The sequence below is a fragment of the Dromiciops gliroides genome, chromosome 4 (assembly GCF_019393635.1).
Source record: "Dromiciops gliroides isolate mDroGli1 chromosome 4, mDroGli1.pri, whole genome shotgun sequence".
Classification (NCBI taxonomy): Eukaryota; Metazoa; Chordata; class Mammalia; order Microbiotheria; family Microbiotheriidae; genus Dromiciops; species Dromiciops gliroides.
In genome coordinates, this window is record NC_057864.1 from 244,332,494 (window position 1) to 244,353,144 (window position 20,651).

General features: G+C 43.3%; 1 protein-coding gene across 3 annotated transcripts in view; it reads left to right on the top strand.

Moving 5' to 3' along the window:
- The window catches only part of PACSIN1 (protein kinase C and casein kinase substrate in neurons 1), a 104,929-nt gene that overhangs the window by 36,166 nt on the left and 48,112 nt on the right, over nucleotides 1-20,651 (top strand). The window contains exon 1 of one of the 3 annotated variants that reach the window (XM_044000912.1): nucleotides 7,501-7,522. The exons of the other annotated variants lie outside the window; for them this stretch is intronic. The gene's annotated coding sequence lies outside the window, so the exon portion shown is untranslated. Of the gene's footprint in view, nucleotides 1-7,500; nucleotides 7,523-20,651 lie in introns of those variants that run through there. 3 annotated transcript variants of the gene reach the window in all.

The window sequence follows — 20,651 nt, forward strand, 5'->3', positions numbered from 1 at the left end:
TGCCTGGTACCCAGCAGGCCCTTAAATCTTGCTCTCTTTCTCTCCCCCTTCCCTCAGGACGGGGAGTCAGAGGCCCGAGTTCTTATCTAGCTTCTGGCACAAATTCCTGGGATGACCAGGGACTGACCAGACGGGTGGCTTCACTTATCTGGGCCTCAGCTTCCTTATCTGTAAGTGGAGGGGGTTGGGCAGAGAGAGCTCCAAGGTCTCTTCCTGCTCTAACAATCTGAGTCTAGTACAGCTTTCATGCACTCAATCATTGACTGCGGAGGGAAAAAGGTAAACAGTAAACTGGAGGGCTGGGGGGCTAACTTTTTTTTGGAGGGGGGGCAGGAGGGGGCAATGAGGGCTAAGTGACTTGTCCCAGGGTCACACAGGCTAGTGTAAAGTATCTGAGGTTGGATTTGAACTCTGGTCCTCCTGAATCCAGGGCTGGTGCTTTATCCGCTACACCACCTAGCTGCCCCCTGGGCTAACTTTTGTTTGTTTGTTTTTTTGTGGGCAAGGGGGGGTTAAGTGACTTGCCAAGGGTCACACAGCTAGTAAGTGTCAAGTGTCTGAGGCCAAGATTTGAACTCAGGTACTCCTGAATCCAGGGCCAGTGCTTTATCTACTGTGCTATCTAGCCGCCCCCCCCTGGGCTAACTTTTAAAGACTCTTGCCCTTAGAATTCCTTGGTTTCCTTCCAGAATCAACTCAAGGGCCCCTTTCTGACTGAGGCCTTCCCTGGTCCCTCCATAGCTAGCTAGGTCCTTTCCCTTCAAGGTTATCTTATATCTGCTTTATATATGTCTTGTATATACCTTTAAAAGCACAGTTATCATTAGAATGTAAGTTCTTTGAGAGCAAGGACTGTCTTTGTATACCCTAGCACTGTGAGGCCACATGATTGGCACTTAGTAATGCTTGGTTGATGATTTTTCTTCTTCTTCTTCTTCTTCTTCTTTATTTTTTTTTGGTGCGGCAATTGGGGTTAAGTGACTTGCCTAAGGCACATCAGTAGTAAGTGTAAAGTGTCTGAGGCGGATTTGAACTCAGGTCCTCCGAATCCAGGGCCGGTGCTCTATCCACTGCGATACCTAGCTGCCTCCTATTTTTTTTTTAATCAATTGGGCAGCTAGGTGGCTCAGTGGATAAAAGCGTCGGCCCTGGAATTCAGGAGACCTGATTCAAATCCGACCTCAGACACTTTACACTTACTAGCTATGTGACCTTAGGCAAGTCACTTAACCCCAATTGCCGCACCAAAAAAAAAATAGACTCCATTTGGTAAAGGAAAGGGAAGACTGAAGAAGTCTTTGCAAAATTGTGTAGTTTGCTTCTTCTTACCCAATCTGATACTCCAAAGCACCAGTTCCCTCACACTGCCAAATTCACCAACCCCTCTTGCTAAGCAGCACACCACTCTGGATTGTAAAATTCCTTCCTCTTTCCACCTCTTTCTCTCATCAAAACTCAGTTTCTCAGGGGTAGCTAGGTGGCACAGTAGATAAAGCCCTGGGCCTGGATTCAGGAGGACCTGAGTTCAAGTCCAGCCTCAGACACTTGACACTTACTAGCTGTGTGACCCTGGGCAAGTCACTTAACCCTCATTGCTCCACCAAAAAACCCCCAAACAACTCAGTTTATCAGACAAGAAAAATTAATTCCTATTGATGTACTAACTTGAAAATTAACATAGGGGAGATCCACTCAAGACACCTGGATCAATTTATTTTCTCCTAGCCCAGTTGATGAAATTCAGACAAGTAAGAAAGACAAGGTGGTAAATGAATGGCAAAGAGGTGTCTACACTGTTACTCCTTTATAAAGAAGTTTTCCTTGGTGGGATGTCTAGCCACCAGTTGGAGAAAAATATGCTGATGTAGCACTAAAATGAGTTCTCTAGAAACAGGTTTTTACCAACTTGGCTTAGAAAAAAAAATATATATATACATATATATATATATTTGATAACTGTATTTCAATATAATTGGTTTCCTTTGTAATCATCTGTATTTATTTATGCATTAAAACCATTATTTTGATAAGGGCTTCACCAGACTGGCTAAAGGGGTCCTTGACAGAAAATAGGTGTAGAGTTCCTGTTCTATAAAAGACATTCAAGGGGCAGCTAGGTGGCACAGAGGATAAAGCACCAGCCCTGGATTCAGGAGGACCTGAGTTCAAAATTTGGCCTTGGACACTTGACACTGTGTAATTTAAGATTCCAAATGTGGATTCTAATCTGTTCCCCCAGTTTTTTGGGGGAAACTGACTAAAATCACTGATAAAACGAGTTTTAGGTTTTTTTAAGGGTTTATTGAAAATAGAAAGAAAAAGATGAGAACAGAATTCCAACAGCCTGGCATTCCTATCTTTCCTCAAATTTCCTGTGAAGTCCTCTGCTGCCACCACCACCAGTCAGGAACCCAAAAAACGCAAGAGCTCTCTGCTGCAGGCACCCTCTCATACCTTCCTGTCTCCTCCCATAAAATAGGAGGCTCCTCAAGTTGATTGGCTGGTAGCCTTGATAGACAGCACCCATGAGCAAACGTCATTTCCTGACGCCAAGGAAAAGTCACATGGCCTTGCCCTCTGAGGCATTTTCCTCATGGTAGAGCTTTCCCACAGCAAGTCTCCAGTAGGTGGCATCATTCCAATCATTACAACACCTACTAGCCATGTGACCTTGGGCAAGTCAATTAACCCTCCTTGCCCCGCTTAAAAAAAAAAACATTCAAAATAGTAAGCAGCTTCAATGAATGCTACCATCAAAGGAAGATGGGGTTTCTTTCTTCCCCACCCCTTATTGGCCTTGATGACTTGCTGAGGAAATACTTACTCAGTAGGAGACACCATAATCAGGAGGTAATGGATGTAGTCAGTGGAAGAAGCTCCAAGGAGGGGCACCTCTGGTAGCAGAGAAGAGAGCCAACTATAGATTCAAGAAAGAATTAACCTTGGCAGCTTGGAGTCAAGCTTTGAACCAGAGCAGGCCCAGCTGAGAGAGCTGCTCAGTAGAAAGGAGAACGCTACAAAAAGAGAAAGGATATGGGGCCACAAAGTGCCCCCATGAGTTACTTTGGCCAGATGTGTGGGTTCCCTACAATGTATTCACTCTATATGCCCACTTATCCCACTGATGCTATATGTATTTCAGTGGCTAGATAGTGAAGTACATAGCATGCTAGGCCCGAAGCTTCACAGATTCGAATTCAAATCTGGCTTCCGACGCTGGCTGGGTGATCCTGGCCAAATCAATTAATCCCATTCTCCACATGTGTAAAATAGGGCTCCTAATAGCATGACCTCACAGCGTTCTTGTGAGGCTCAAATGAGATAATACATCAAAGCGCTCTATAAACCTTACAATCCTCTATTAAACCACTGACGGCACAGTTCTCCAACCACCCATCTCCGTAGAATATAAACTACTTGAGGAGAGGAAAAGACATTCATTTTTGCCTTATCCTCAGCACTCAGCATAGTGCCTGCACATAGAAACATAGAAGGTGTTGCCTCCAGTGTTTGCTGAATTGAATTGAACTGAACTGAACTGAATATAACCCTATGGAAGTCATCCCTCCAAGGAAAATAGCAAGACATCCATGGCTTATGTTTTCTTTTTTTTTTTTTGGTGAGGCAATTGGGGTCAAGTGACTTGCCCAGGGTCACACAGCTAGTAAATGTCAAGTATCTGAGGTCAGATTTGAACTCAGGTCCCTCCTGAATCCAGGGCTGGTGCTTATATCCCACTGTACCACCTAGCTGCCCCTGGCTTATGTTTTGAGATAGTTCTTAGGCATGGGGAGTCCCTCCCGGGAGGACGTAGGGTTCCCCCATTGAACCTTGCTTTCTACAACTGGGCTCACAGTGCCCTACTCCCCCACTGCAGGTGTGACTGCCAATAGGTTAAGTCCTTATCTGGGTTCTCAACTGATGTCTGAGGAAAGGCCGTCCCTTAAGGAGAATAACATGTGAAATAATAGGCGTCAGTTCAATGCAAACCTTTGTCGCAAACAATGGGAAAGAGGGGACAAGGAGAGAGGAAAAGGAGACCCAGCACACAGCTCAGGCATACAGACTAACAGAACATGACTTATGTAAGGAAAGTGCTGTGTTGGGGAGCACAGAGATATGGGTCTATTCAGCAGAAAGGGGGTACTCCAAAGTGCCCTTCTGAGGGTGGGGTTCTCATACTCTGATTTTGGGTAACTATAGCTTGACTGAGTTGCACATTAGGGGTCAGGGCAAAATGTCATTTTGGGGGGGGAATTTATTATCAGGAGATTAAAATAAGCTGGTGTAGACAAATTATTTTGGGGGCTTGTTATCAAGGAGAAAGATGAGCTGGCAGTAGACAAAATATTATTTGGGGGACACAGTTGCACTAACCTTTGAAAAACATTATTGTCAGTATTTTTCCATGAGTATGTTCTATAAGCTTACAGTGTCCTTTAAGGGGAAATTGTCACCCTGGCCTCAGAAGCAACCGTCATGCCTAATCTTATAAGAATGTTTTCTATGCATAGATTCTATAAGCTACACTCAAGGAGAACTGTCATGGTGGTCTCATGACCACCAGGCCTAATCTTATCCTGTGTGCTTCTCATCCTGTGCCATTCTTTCCAGGTCCTACCCCTAGAAAGCCTTGAGAAAGAATGGAGCTGGGCATCTGGAGATAGGCAGGGAGTGATGTCTACAGGCTGCCTCACAGTGATAGTCCTGGGATCCCCCTAGGCTGATCTCCTTATCCCCTGCTTGGTTAGGGTAGCTGGGGAGAGACCACTGTGTAATCCGACCCTCTTTGTCACCCTCGTGCCAGACAGAGGAGAGTCTAGCTGTTGGCTGGCCTAGAAAGTCTGAACCCAAGGCACCTCTGTTCTGGTAGAAGCTACCAGAGTTGTTGACTTCATTTCCCAAGAAAAAATAATTAGCCTTGTAACTCCCAGGACTTTAAAAATAAATAACGTCTGGATTTAGGAGGACCCGAGTTCAAATCCTGCACTCAGACACTTAACACTTACTAGCTGTGTGACCCTGGGCAAGTCACTTAACCCCAATTGCCTCACCAAAAAAAAGAAAAGAAAAGAAAGAAAAAAAAAAAAGACTAATGTAACATAAGAACAGACCAGGTGAGTAGGGTACTGTGGGAAAAGCATTGGGGGGTTAAAAAAAAAAGGAAAGGAAAAGAAAGCAAAAACTTGGGCCTGTCATAAAAGACATGGATATGAGTCCTTGTTCTGTACTTATTTCCCTGTGTGACTCTGGGCAAGACATTTGGTCCTACTGAGTCTTAGGTTTCTTCCTTCATCTGCTAAAATGAGGGGATTCGGACTAGGCAGCCTCTGTGGTGCCTTCCAAGTCGCTAAGTCCACTCCACCAATATGAGCCTCAGTTTTCTCATCTCTAAAATAGGGATATACCATTTGATGACCAGAAAAGAAATCACTTTTTTAGCCTTAAAGTGCTAGGTGGTAGTCACTCTACAAAAGATCCCTGGAGTCTTAGAGCAGCAAATTCTCTGTACCCTGTAGGGAAAATTTCCTCATTTACCTAATAATTCGAGAGACCACCAAGTAAGAGAAGAGATAGATTTATTTCATTCTCATGAGAATGGCGACCCCATGCAAGAAATGAGGAGCACACGATGAACTCAGTGAGTTGGGTTTTCACAGAATTTTGAAGGGGCAGTCCCCTCGTGCACCAGGTGGGCTCACAATCTAACGACCAGTCCTGTCCCAACCTGATACTCGTGTTGAGCTCGTGATCAGGGTATGGAGTCTTGTTCAGCTAGGTCCGAGAGCTGGGGGAAAGGGGAGGGGGAAAGGGCAAGTGGTTATGAAACTACTGATGTTGTGAAACCACCCCACCTGTATGAGGAGGGGGCAGGTGGTTGTGAAACCACCAAAGAGGGAGGGGTGTACCAGGATCTAGGGGCTTTGGAATGCAAGAAGGGAGGGGTGGTACCAGTGTGGGGTTGCACTAACAGGAGACAGCAAGGAGGAGGGGGTTGGGGTTTCACCATGATCAGTAAGGCAAAATACACGTCTCTCGTGAGATTGCTAAAGACCCTGTTTGGCCAAAGAATGGTGTGTGTGTGTTTTAGCATGGAATGGAATATGGACAGAATGGTCTAGCAAACATAGGGGACTGGAGTGTTGGGTACTTTCCAGGACCTCAGCCTCAGAGTCTGAACTGACTCAAGTCCACACTATATCCCACTCATACCCCAAAGGGGTGAGTCTAAAAGAGGCATGCAATGACACCTTGGTAAGCAGAGTGACATAGTTTTATACACACAGTTTCGATGTAGTGGATAAGAATGTTGGACTTGAAGCCCAAGGTCCAGGTTCAAATCCTGCCTCAGATATTCATTAGCTATGTGATTCTAGGCAAGTCATTTACTCTCCCGATTTCTCAGTTTCTCATCTGACAGATGGGGTGGGGGGAGGGTTGGACTCAGACTCTAAGATACCTTCAAGCTCCATGTCTTTGCCTATTCACCTCTGCCTCTTAGGATCCTTGTATTTTTTCAAGGCTTGGTTCATAATAATAAAACTAGTATATAAAAAAACTCACAACAATCCTGGGAGGTGGGTGCTTTTACTACCCCTTTTTTCTAGTTGAAGAAACTGAAGCAAACAGAGTCAAATGACTTGTCTAAGGTCATACAACAAGTAGGCTTCTGAAGCTGGATTTGAATACAGGTCTTCCTAACTTCAGGTCCTGTGCTTCCTTGAGTTCAATTGTCACCTTCTGAATAGGCCCTCTGAGATTACCTTTCAGCTACCCTTTATGATGAATGTCCCTTATGTATTACCAGTTGTCCTCCTTTGTTAGAATGTAAATTCCTTGCGGGAAGAGACAGTTTTTGCCAGGATTTAGCCCATTGCCTGGCAATCAATCAATCAATCAGCATTTTGTTGTTGCTGTTGAGTTGTGTCTGACTCTTCGTGACCCCATTTGGGTTTTCTTGGCAAAGACACTGGAGTGGTTGGCCATTTCCTCCTTTACCTCATTTTACAGTTGAGGAAACTGAGGCAAACAGGGTGAGGTGACTTGTTCAGGGTCACACAGCTAGTGTCTAAGGCCAGATATGCTCAGGTCTTCCTGATTCCAAGCTTGGTGCTCTATTCACTGTGCCACCTAACTGCCCCCAGCATTTATTATGCATTAACTATGCCAAGCACTGTGTTAGGTGCAGGGAATACCAGTTTTATTCTAATGGTATAAACAAGTACATATGTAAACATATGGCTCATAATAGATGCTTAATAAACAGCGGTTGATTGTCTGACTGATCTATGAGTTCATTCTCCTACTCTTCTTATGATGATACATATAATATTAAAGTTACAGCTCCCAAGCCCTCAGGACTCTGCTTCTGACCAGCCTGCATCCTGGGAACTGTCCATCACAGAATATTAGAGCTGGAAATGGAGCGGAATATCTATAACACCTTTCCTTGGGGTAGCCAACAACTGAGAACAAAGCAAGTACCTATCGATTGATGAATGGCTGAAAAGAACTGTGTTATGTGAGTGTAATGGGCTATTATTGTGAAGCAAGAAATGACAAACAGGAGGAATTCTGAGCAAATGGCTGCCTTACAGGCCCCTCAGTTTCAAGAATACCTCAGTCATACTTCATTTCCCATTTCCCAGGGCCACTTTTTTCTTGAACTCAAGAGCAGGCATACCCTTCTCCTACCTCCTATCCATAACCTCCAGTTATGGAACGATGAGATCAACTCCATTTAGTACTGGGAAGGGATATGTCAGTCAGGTAATCTGCTGGACCAAAGTGCTGCTGGGGGAGGCGGGGGTACCACTCCCTGATGTGCTTATCTCCCATATATTTTGTTTTTGTTTTTGTTTTTGAGGGGCAATGGGGGTTAAGTGACTTGCCCAGGTCACACAGCTAGTAAGTGTCAAGTGTCCGTGAGGCCGGATTTGAACTCAGGTACTCCTGAATCCAGGGCCGGTGCTTTATCCACTGCGCCACCTAGCCGCCCCACTTATCTCCCATATTATAATTCTTTTTTTTTTTTTTTTGGTGAGGCAATTGGGGTTAAGTGACTTGCCCAGGGTCACACAGCTAGCAAGTATTAAGTGTCTGAGGCTGGATTTGAACTCAGGCACTCCTGACTCCAAGGCCGGTGCTCTATCCACTGCGCCACCTAGCTGCCCCTTAATTCTTTTAAAAATAATAATAAACATTTTTATTTAAAGTTTTGAGTTCCAAATTCTCTCCCTCCTTCTCTTCCTCCCTTGTCCCCTCCCTAAGGTGATAAGCAATCTGATATAGGTTAATTATAATTCTTTGAGGGCAGGGACTGTCTTTGCTTTTGCAATTGTATCCCCAGGGCTAGGCCCAGTACTGGACAAGTAGAAATAACAACAACAACAACAACAACAATAACAACACTAGCAGCAACAATATTTACATATCACCTACTATGTGCCTTGGCACTGTGCTAAGCACTTCACAATTATCATTTCATTTGATCCTCACAAGACCCCTGGGAGGTGGGTGCTCTTATTATCACTCCTATTTTATAAGTGAGGAAACTGAGGCAAAAGTGAAATGACTTGCTCAGGGTCACACAGCTAATAAGTAGCTAAGGCCAGATTTAAACTTAGGTCTTCCAACTACAGACCTGGAACTTTTACCTACTGGGGGCCACCTAGTAGAGGGCTTAATATTTTTTCCCCCCTGATTTATCTTATTTGTATTCATCTTAGAATATTTACATGAATTGATACTGAGCTAGAAAACACTATATGCATACTTATAAGCATGACTATATTAATGCTGATGAAAAGAACACTGAAAGAAGTTGAACTCTGAGTAAAGAAAAAACCTGAGAAGAGGTAGCAAGCATACATACATTGTTGCAAAATCCCTAGAGGCAGGTGGGTGGCCCAATGGATAGAGCTCCGGGCCTGGAGTCAGGATGACTTTAGACACTGACTAGTTGTGTGACCCTGAGTAAATCTCAGCTTTCTCACTCTAAAAATAGGGGTGATAGCGTCCTATACCTCCTAGGGTTGTTGTGAGGATCAAAAGAGAGGCTATTTGTAAAGTACACGGCACATAGTAATTCTGTCAGTTCAGTCCAATTCTCAGTGACCCTGTTTGGGGTTTTCTTGGCAAAGATCCTGGAGTAGTTTGCCATTTTCATTCTCTGGTTCATTTTGCAGATGAAGAAACTGAGGTAAACAGGATGAAGTGACTTTCCTAGGTAATATAGCTAGCAAGTATCTGAGACCAGATTTGAACTCAGGTCTTCCTGACTCCAGGCCTGGCACCACCTACCTGCCTGATTGGATAAGTGAGGAGAGGGAAAGAGGGGTATAAAATAATGCCCACATGGAATAATTGTGCTATACTACATAGAAAGAGGGGAAGGTTTTTGTTTTAGTTTGGTTTTTTGGTGAGGCAATTAAGTGACTCGCCCAGGATCACACAGCTAGTAAGTATCAAGTGTCTGAGGTCACATTTGAACTCAGGTCCTCTTGACTCCAGGGCCAGTGCTGTATCCAATGCACCACCTAGCAGTCTCTTAAGAGGGAAGTTTGAAAGAAGGGTGGGTTATGGCAGAGGGAGGGCAGGGGAGATAATAAGTTCAGATTTGAACCTATTGAGTTTGAGCTCCCTATAGGACACACAGTTTAAAATTTCCAGTTGAAGGAAGGAATGAGGTCTTATTGACCTCTATCTAGGTAGCTAGGTGGCACAGTGGATAGAACATTGGGCTTTGAACCTAAGTTTAAACCCTGCCTCTGCTGACTAATAGGCAAGATATTTAACCTCTCTCAACCTTCATGTCAGCATCTCTAAAATGGTAATGACAATAATAGCACCTATCTTGCAGGGTTGTTGTGAGGATGAAATGACATAAAATATATGGAAAGTTTATATGAAATATATACCTGATTCTTATCTCTCTCAGCATCCAAGATGTAATAGATTTAATGAATGCTTGTTGAACCTGAATTGAATCTCACAATACGGACCTATACCTGGCTTCACACATGAATCATAGGATCATCGCTTGGGAGATGAAAGGAAACTGACAGATCATTCAAGGAGACTTTCGTTCATTTCACTGATGGCTCCACTCTTTAGGATATAGTAGAGTTCTTCCAATTCCCATCTGCCCATTTCAGGTTATGAAGACAGCTCAGTAATTCTATCCTTCCCTCTCTTGCTCTTTCCTTCCCATCTGGCAAATACCAGGGCCCTTGGGGTGCTTCTGTGGAAGAGTATGGTGGGGCACAGCCAGGGACCTGGATTCAAGTCCTAGCTCTGTGAAGTCTTAACTGGGTGACCTCGAGCGATTCCCCCCCCCTTTTGTCTTCTCTATGTAAATGAAAAGTTTGAAATTAAAGTGGGGGAAAAATGAACTCTGCATAATTATCATGACTAATGCTTTCTTTATTCATTTATTCATTGAGGAGAGGGAAATAGAGAGGGGAGAGGAGTGGGAAGGAGAAAGGAGAGAAGAGGAGAGGGAAGGGGAGGAAATGAGGTGAAGAGAAAGGGGAGGGGGGAGAGAAAAAAGGAAGAGGAGTTGAGGGGAGGGAGGAGAAGGGAAAGGAGGAGAAGAGGGAAGGGAAAAGTAGAAGAGAGAGGAGGGGAGGAGACCTCTCCACTTCTTCCAACTTCTGGGGTAGGTGGGATCCAATATACATCTCAGAATGGTCAAGTGACCTATCGAGGGATATTCCTACCTATTAGGTAAGTGAGGTGGCCGCATGATATGCAATGGAAAAAGGGAAGATAGAGAAAGAGACAGAGACAGAGACAGACAGATAAACAGACAGATAATACATGTGTCTATCAGCATTTTTTTTTCAGTTGTTTTCAATTGTGTCTGACTGTGACCCCATTTGGCTTTTTCTTGGCAAAGATACTGGAGGGGTTTGCAATTTCCTTCTCCAGTCCATTTTATAGATGAGGAAACTGAGGCAAATAGGATTAAATGATTTGCCCACTCAGGAACTGTGTTAAGTGCTGAGTATGCAAAAAGAGTCAAAAGACATCCCTACTCGTGAGGAGCTCACAATCTCTTGGGGGAAACAACAGACAAAGCAAATTATATACAGGACAAATAGGAAATAATTAGAGAGAAGACACTGTAATTAAGAGGGGTTGAGGAAGGCTTCCTGTAGAAGGTGGGATTTTAGTTGAGACATAAAGGAAGCCAGGAGAATCAGTAGTCAGAGGAGAGAGAGCATTCCAGGCATGGGGGAATAGCCAGAGAAAATACCCAGGGGGCAGCTAGGTGGTACAGTGGGTAAAGCACCAGCTCTGGATTCAGGAGGACCTGAGTTCAAATCTGGCCTCAGACACTTGACATTTACTAGCTGTGTGACCCTGGGCAAGTCACTTAACCCCCATTACCCCGCAAAAAAAAAAGAAAAGAAAAGAAAAGAAAAGAAAAGAAAGAAAATACCCAGAGACCAGAGATGAAGTGTCTTGTTTGTGGAACAGCCAGGAGACCCGTGTCACTGGATCAAAGAGAACATGTTGGAGCGTAAAGTGTAAGAATACTGGGAAGAAAGGAATGGATTAGGTTATGAAGGTCTTTAAATGCCAAACAGAGCATTTTGTATTTGATTCTAGAGCCAATAGGGAGCCATTGGAGTTTATTGAGCAGGGGAGGGGTGATGTGATGAGACAGCACTTTAGGGAAATCACTTTAGTGATGATGGATTGGATAAATTGGAGTGGGAAGAGACTTGAGGTAGGCAGACTATAGCAGTAATCAAGGCATGAGGTGATGAGGGCCTGTTCTACCATGGTGGCTGTGAGAGAAGAGAAAAGGGATTATATGTACAAGAGATATTACAAAAGCAAAATCTACAAGCAGATTGTATTTGGGAAGTTACAGTTAGGGAGGAGTTGAGGATAATTCTTTGGTAGTAAGCCTGAGGGACTGAGAGAACACACATTTTATAGGCTTATACTGGAGCCAGCTCAGACCAGCTCAGGAAAAACAATGATTTCAGTGTGAGCCTTTACACCTTGGGAAATAGTCAAATGCTACAGATCTGGGCTTGATTTATTGTTTGAGTGATTGTCTAGACTTAAGAAAGTGATGGAAAAAATGTTAATATTTAAAAGTGTGTTTTGGAGAGTCAGTTGTTAAATATTTACTAACACACTCTGGGACATAGATGCATAGATAGAACTTTTACTAAGCACTCAACTCTCTGCCAAGCACTATGCTAAGTGCTGAAGATACAAGTGCAAGAAAGCAAGATTTAATTTTTTATGCCGACCTGTGATAAATTGAAACTGAAACCATGATTGGGGAAAGTCACGATGTGGAAGGGATAACTGTATTCTGTTTTATGCATCTTTCATCTTGACAGTTGTGCACAGCTATAATATGTCATGAAGAAGACAAAGTGAAAGAATTGGATATAAAGCACCGGCCCTGGATCCAGGAGGACCTGAGTTCAAATTCAGCCTCAGACACTTGACACTTACTAGCTGTGTGACCCTGGGCAAGTCACTTAACCCTCATTGCCCTGAACAAAAAAAAAGAAAGAAAAAGAAAAAGAAAAAAATACTGGGTGACTGATGAAATATAAAATAGCTGGAAAGACAAGGGGAAAAAATGAATGTTAAAACCAAATAAATAATGTTAAAAAAAAAAAAAGAACATGTCACAAACTCCATGTGTATGTGTGTGTGTATGTGGGGGGTGTCTCAGTTTCCTCATCCATAAAATGGGGTGTTGAACTTCCAGCTCTAAATCTATAATTTGAAGATTTCCTGAGTTCCAAAAAGGCCTCTGGGGCTAGCCCTGGTCTGAAATTCTGCTGTTTAGAGGCCTAAATTACTTAGGATGGGGGTGATCCCTCATTAATATATCAACATATCAAGCACCCTCCAATTCTTAGCTATGGAAACTCCCTGCAAGCATTACATAAATCACAGAGGGCTTCCAGAGGCTCTGAAGGATTAAATCTATAGTCGTTTACCTAGTTAAATGCCACAGGTAAGATTTCAATAATCTAGCTAGAACTGAAAGGGAAATTTTGCTGTTGTTTTTTAGTCTCGTCCAATTCTTTGTGACCCCATTTTGGGGTTTTCTTGGCAAAGATACTGGAGTGGTTCAACATTTCCTTCTCCACCTCATTTTACAAAAGAGGAAACTGAGACAAACAGGGTTAAGTGATTTGTCCAGGGTCACACAGCCAGTAAGTGTCTGAGATCAGATTGGAACTCAGGAAGATATATTCTTGACTCCAGACCCAGAGCTCTATGCACTATGGTGCCACCTAGTTGCTCCAAAGGGAATCTTAGAGGCCATCTATTTTTCCCATCAACTGCTCTGCTTGATTTCAACTCCAAAAACATGATAGCCTCCTGGTGCCCCTCACTTTGAGCTTTATTTTGTGTATTGTCTCCCTCGCCGGGCCCCCCCCCCCCCACCGTTAGACTGTAAGCTCCTTGAGGGCGGGGATTCTATATTTCTTATGTGCATCCCTAGAGCTTAGCACAGTGTCCAACACGTAGTAGGTGCTTAATAAATATTTATTGACTATGTATTGGCTGTATAGTCTACCCCCCTCATTTTACAGAGAGAAATTAAGTGACTTGCCCAAGGTCATATAGGTACTAAGCATCAGAGGCTGGATTTGAACCCACATTTTTTTGGCTTTAGATCCAGTATTCTTTCCTTTGTTGTTGTTGTTTGTCCTTTGGTCCTCCATGACAGATGTCATGACTTGCAATGAATTGGATTTAAGTGAGGAAGGGCTGTTCAAAGTCACCAGCCTCACTTTTTCCTCCAGAGCCATTGGGCTCCAATGGTAAGATATATTATCAGGACAACTGGAGATGGCCTCAGATGTTTAAGGCAATCAGGATTAAGTGACTTGCCCAAGGTCACAAAGTACTAACTGTCTGAAGTCAAATTTGAACTCAGGTCCTCCCAATTTCAAGGCCATTGTGCCACCTAGCTGCCCCTATTCTTTCCACTAGACTGAATTGAACCCAAACCTTTTATTTTGACTCCACCACTCTATCCACTATGCCCAGTGGCCTCATTCAAATCTAAATATAATGACAATGATAGCTGCTACTTCTATAACACCTTACAAAGTATTTTAGTTTATTAGGCACCTATAGTAGCAAAGACAAAAGAGGACTGGACCTGGATCAGGAAGACCTGAATTCAAATCCAGACTCAGACACTAACTAGCTGTGTGATCCTTGGCAAGTCATTTACCCACTGTCTCCCTTAGTTTCTTCATCTGTAAAATGGGGATAATAATAGCACCTATATCTCAGAATCAAATGAAATGAAATTTGTAAAACGCTTTGCAAACCTTAAAGTGCTATATAAATGTTAGTAGTAGTAGCAGCAGTAGCAGTAGTAATAGTAGTATTAGTAGCAGCAGCAGGAGTATTATTATTAGTAGTAGTAGTAGTAGTAGTAGCAGTAGCAGTAGCAGTAGCAGTAGTAGTAGCAACTCCATCCTAACCTTACAATACTCGTGTATCAACGTGACTTCTGAAATCTTTTCTGACTGTGAAATTTCATCATTATCTGAAAGAAGATAGAGACTTCAGAAACTAACTTTTTCTCTTTCACAATGATGTCTCTAAATGCCCTGGACTCAATCAAAAACTTGTGGGAAGGAAGCAGAGACAAGCATCCTTGAACTTTTTAAGTGGGCAAATAGCTCTTGACCAAGGCCATGGCTGGCCACTCCAGTGGGTTATGTTAGTAGAGACAATACCAGCTGTAATCATGATCTGTAACAATGTAAGAAAACTAGCACATTCAGAGATGCCTGGGTGTTAGAGGAGAAAGAAACTCAAGGTTTTCATTGTTCCCAAGCAAAGGTAAGGAACCATGGACTTACATACAGTGTTAAGGACACAGTTGATTAAACTTAACAGGGCTTAATAGTGGTTCAGTGAACTGTATCGAGAGGAGCTTAGTTAGGTCAAGTTCTGATACTGGGGGGAGTTTCTTCTTGGGAGCTGCTTCTGATTTGTGTGTTCTCTCTCCACCGTCCAGGTGAAAAACCCAAATGAGTAAGGGAAAGAGACTGAATCCTGCATGTGGCCTCTGGAATCATTCTCCTTCCTTTATAGGAAGGATGTTTTATCACAGGTTGTCAGAGCTGGAAGGGAACTTTAGAAACCATCTGAAGGTCAGAGAGGCTTAGTAACAGGAAGAAAGGAAGGAAATAGGGAAGGAAGGAAGGAAGAAAACAAGTTTTTAATAAGCACCTACTATGTGCCAGGTACCGTGCTAAACATTTTTAGCGGGGTGGCAGGGCAATGAGGGTTAAGTGACTTCCCCAAGATCACACAGCTAGTTAAGTGTCAAGTGTCTGAGGCTGGATTTGAACTCAGATCCTCTTGAATCTAGGGCTGGTGCTTTATCCATTGCACCATCTAGCTGCCCCCCTTTTGTTTTTGTTTTTTGTTTTTTCTTTGCAGGGCAATGAGGGTTAAGTGACTTGCCCAGGGTCACACAGCTAGTAAGTGTCAAGTGTCTGAGGTCGGATCTGAACTTAGGTCCTGAATCCAGGGCCGGTGCTCTATCCACAGTGCCACCTAGCTGCCCCTGCTAAACACTTTTTTAAATATGACCTAATTTGATCTTCAAAATGACCCTGAGAGAAATGCCATTACTCTCATTTTACAATTGAAGAAACTGAGACAGAGGTTGCCTAGGGAAACACAGTACATTTTATTTATTTATTTTTTTTTTTGGTGAGGCAATTGGGGTTAAGTGACTTGCCCAGGGTCACACAGCTAGTAAGTGTTAAGTGTCTGAGGCCAGATTTGAATTCAGGTACTCCTGACTCCTGGGCCGATGCTTTATCCACTGCGCCACCTAGCTGCCCCAACACAGTACATTTTAAAATCTGGATTTGAACTCAGATCTTCCTGACTCTAGGTCAGCACCCTATCTACTTTGCCACACGGTAGCATGCCTATGGTCATATGGCTAATCAGTGACAGAGCTAGGATTAGACTCTAGACCACCAGACTCCCAGGTCAAATGCTCCTTCACTATAATAATCCTGGATTCAAGAAGACTCTGAGCAGGAAAACTGTAATAACCTATCATGGCTTCAATAGCCTGAGACTAGCATAAAAGAGACTTTGCCCAGGGGCAGATAGGTGACGCAGTGGATAGAGCACTGGCCCTGGAATCAGGAGGACCTGAGTTCAAATCTGACCTCAGACATTTAACACTTACTAACTGTGTGACCCTGGGCAAGTCACTTAACCCCAACTGCCCCACCAAAAGAGAGAGAGAGAGAGAGAAAGAGAGATAGAGATTTTGCCCAGAAGGAGAGTAGATATCAAAGAAGTGGTTTTGCTTGGCAGGTGATGCATAGTGTAGTTTGTTACCCCCAAAGAACCAATAGTCTAGGTCTGTAGACCAGAGGTAGGAATTGCCTTGGGCACATGGATTTCAATATTCATATGGCTCTTTGCTAGTTTTTTGTAAGGTGTTGCCACTCTCCCCCATAGATCCTATGTGCATTATTAGTAGGAAAGTGAGCTGCAGGATTATGGGTGAACTGTTATATTTTATTCTTGTTTTTCTCTTCTATGGAGTAAATCCTGCTTTTGCCTTATTGCTAAGTCAATGTTTCATGTTTAAGAATCAGTAGTGTCATTGTGATTGATTTGTGTAAATGGGAAGCACGGTGTAGGGACTCAGGTGTTACAGTGAATATATCTCTGCCCCCCACCCAGGAGAGTTGTCCCTAGAACCCTCAAAGAGATGTTGAGTTGTAGCCACATGGTCATGGGCAGGGATGGCCCTGTGTCTGGGAAAAATCTCCAGACCTGCTACTCTGAGTGACTGAGCAAACCCAGAAAGAGAAAAAGGGGTTACAAGTGTCATGTTGGACACCATGCCCACAGACTGCATTGCTCATGTAGATGGGCCATAGCTCACACCTGGTCTCCATGTGTAAAGCATTTTGTAACAATAATCATTATATAAATGCCAACTTTTTTTTTAGATTGGATCAGTGATTTCATTGGTATAGGGCATTTCCAAAGAAAATTCCTTCCTCTACCAATTCAGATCAGCACCTGCTCTGCATAGAAAGTTAGCGGAGGCACTTGGCCAGGGTCACACAGCCAGTATGTTTCAGAGGCTCAGATCCTTCTGATTCTGGTATTTTGCAGACCATAAAGAGTTATATAAATGCCAGCTATTTTTTTTATTATTAAACTATACTGCCTCTTGCTGATAAAATGTCAGCTATTATTATTAACTGGAAGGGGGCCTTCAAAATCTAGTCCAATTCCTGTAGCTCAGGTTGAGGCAATGACTTACCTGAAATCACATAACAAATTACTAATGGAGCCAGATCTAGAAATAAGTCCAGTTTGACTGAGTCCTAGAGCTAGGATGGTCTGTGCATTCATTTTCTTAAACTCTGTTTCTCCCTTTCCTTCCCAAGTCTCCTTCTGGCTCTGACTCCTTCCTTCTTTCTGCTGCTATCTTTTCTTTTTTTTTTCTTTTTTTTTGTGGGGCAATGGGGGTTAAGTGACTTGCCCAGGGTCACACAGTCAGTAAGTGTCAAGTGTCTGAGGCCGGATTTGAACTCAAGAACTCCTGAATCCAGGGCCGGTGCTTTATCCACTGCGCCACCTAGCTGCCCCTGCTGCTATCTTTTCTTATCCCACTTCTTACACCTTGTACACCCTTCTTCCCCCACATACTCTTCTATCCAATAACACTGGCCTCCTTGCTGTTCCTGAACAAGACACTCCTCTCTTGGCTCTGGGCATTCTCTCAAATTGTCCCCAGTGCCTGGAATATTATCCCTCCTCACCTACTGGCTTTCCTAGCTTCTTCTTTTTCTTTTTTGCAGGGCAATGAAGGTTAAGTGACTTGCCCAGGGTCACACAGCTAGTAAGTGTCAAGTGTCTGAGGCCGGATTTGAACTCAGGTCCTCCTGAATCCAGGGCTAGTGTTTTATCCACTCTGTCACCTAACTGCCCCCTCCTAGCTTCATTTAAGTTCCAGCTAAAAATCCCACCTTCTACAAAAAGCCTTTCTCAACCTTTCTTAATTCTAGTTCCTTCCCTCCATGAATTACTTCCTATTTATCCCGTATAAATAGCTTGCTTTGTATATATTTGTTTGCATGTTGTCTCCCCCATTAGATTGCCATTCTCAAGAACAGGGACTGCCTTTTGCTTTTCTTTGTATTCCCAGCACTTAGCACAGTGCCTGGCACATACAATGTTTGTTGACTCATTGACTGACTTGTTTAAGGTTATGGTGCTGCTGGTGGTAGCAAACTACTCCCTTCTCTTCTTTCTTCCCATTACTATTCCATGCTCACTGTCTTTCCCCCAACCCCAATGCAACAAAGGAGACATCCTCTATAAAAGAATGCCCCCAGCTGTTGCTGCACTGTCTAGAATCCAGCTCTTGGTTCTACTGAAGTCACACCTCAAGGCAATATTTGAGCTCAATCTTTCAGTTCAAATGCATGGCACATTCATAAGGAAAGTCCAACATTTGCAAATCAGGAGCTGCCTTTTGTACAGAAGACGGATGCCAGGTTAGGTGATTGTGGATGAGTACGAAAACCTATGGTCCAAACCCAAAGAACTCTGTTACATCTCATGGTTGTGGAGGATCTTCCTGTGATCTAGACAAATGGGCTCTGGGGACTTGTGACCGCCCCCCTCTAGCTAAGTCACTAATGACTTTTCTGTCATAGTCCATTTCCTGCCAGGGGTGGTTTTGGAGCCTCTACTAAGTTTTGCATCATCACAAGAACAAGCAATGTGGCGACAGCAGTCCCATTCAGGGGTCCACTCCTAGCAACCCATGACGACTGCAGAAGGAACCTAAGTTCTCACTCCAAGGACAGCTCCTACATCTGGGGATTACTCTAGGGAAATAATTCCCTGCCATCTTGGTCTTAAAATCAGACATGGGTCATTTGGTGGGCAAGCTTCTTTGGTAGGCTGATTCATTTATACATGACAATCTAAGTGGAATCTCTAGAGAGCATTCAGGCACCTTCTAGGCTGCACTTGGCATGGTCACTTACAACCTGGTTCAGGAGGCCATGAGAAATGAGCATGTCAGCGAGTCCAGCAAAACCAGGGCTGGGTCTTCTGAAAGATCATTGGGACCCTCTAAGCTTCTCCTCACTTCTGAATAGGGCTAGACATCAGACCCCATTTCTTGCCCCTATTCCCTTTCACTTCCCTTCTCTTCCCCTTCCTACCCAGACCCTGAGATTAGGAAGGTGGCTTAAGTAAATTGGGATGTGTTTCTTTTTAAAAGGCAAAGCACCAAAAATAAAGACAGGAACTACACTTAAATACCTGCCCCCCCAAACTTTTCAGGTCATCTATGTTCTTTCCAGCAGCCTCAGTAACTTCGTTTACTTTGTAATCCACAGGAACTAATACATTTGGAGCAAACTTTAAAAAAAAAAAAAAAGCTTGTGACCTACTATAATTTAGCATGGGCTGAGGCTGACCAGGAAAACTAAGAAAAATAAAAGAAATTCATTTTTTAAAAAGCTATATTGAGGGAACGAGGTTGGAATAAGGGATAAGAACGAAACTCCAGGTGGACAGGACAAAGAAAGCAGACCACAGAGAAGACAGAGCAGCTTAATTCTTAATTTATGGTTTGTTTTTTTCTGCCAAGGAAAATGATCTTTGAATTGGAAAGGAAAGAACAAAAATGGCTAATGGTACCCAGTATAATAAGGGGAAGCTAGTGGAGTAGATAGCTTGCCAGGCCTGGAGTCAGGAAGATTCCTTCCCTAAGTTCAAATCTAGCCTCAGAAACTCACTAGCTGGGTGACCCTGGATAAGTCACTTTAACCCTTTTTGCCTCAGTTTCCTCATCTGTAAAATGATCCAGAGAAGGAAATGGCAAACAACTCCAGTATCTTTCCCAAGAACACCCCAAATGGGGTGGGTCATGAAGAGTCAGATGCCTAAAATGACTGGAAAACAACAAAAATCAAGTAAGGTGGAAAGATAGTACCGAGTCATCCTTGATGAATTTGATGAGCATGTATATTCCACATCTGAAAGAGCTAGCAGATGTGATTGGTAAGCCCCTGTCAGTGTTCTTTGGAAGATCAAGCATCATAAGAGAGGGACAAACAGTCTGGAAAAGGGCAAATATGCTTCTGATTTCAAAAAAGAGAAGAGTTTCTAGATTATAGGTCAGTGACCTTTACTTCAATTCATGGTAAAATGTTATAATATTCACTAAGGAAGTGAACTCTTAGAAAACAAAACAGTGATTGCAAAGAGCCAGTATAGCTTTATCAAGAGCAGGTAGAGCCAGAGACATCTCCCAGTAAGAAGTGGTAAAAGGTTATGAGCAGGGGGCAGCTAGATGGTGCAGTGGTAAAGCACTGGCCCTGGATTCAGGAGGACCTGAGTTCAAATCCGGCCTCAGACACTTGACTAGCTGTGTGACCCTGGGCGAGTCACTTAACCCTCATTGCCCTGCAAAAAACAAAAACAAACAAAAAAGGTTATGAGCAACTAGTTCTCCCAAGAGTTGCCAACTATTAACAATCATATGAAAGATTGCTTCAAATTACTAATAATAAGAGATGCAAATTAAAGGAGCCCTGAGGTTTCACCTCACACCTAGCAAA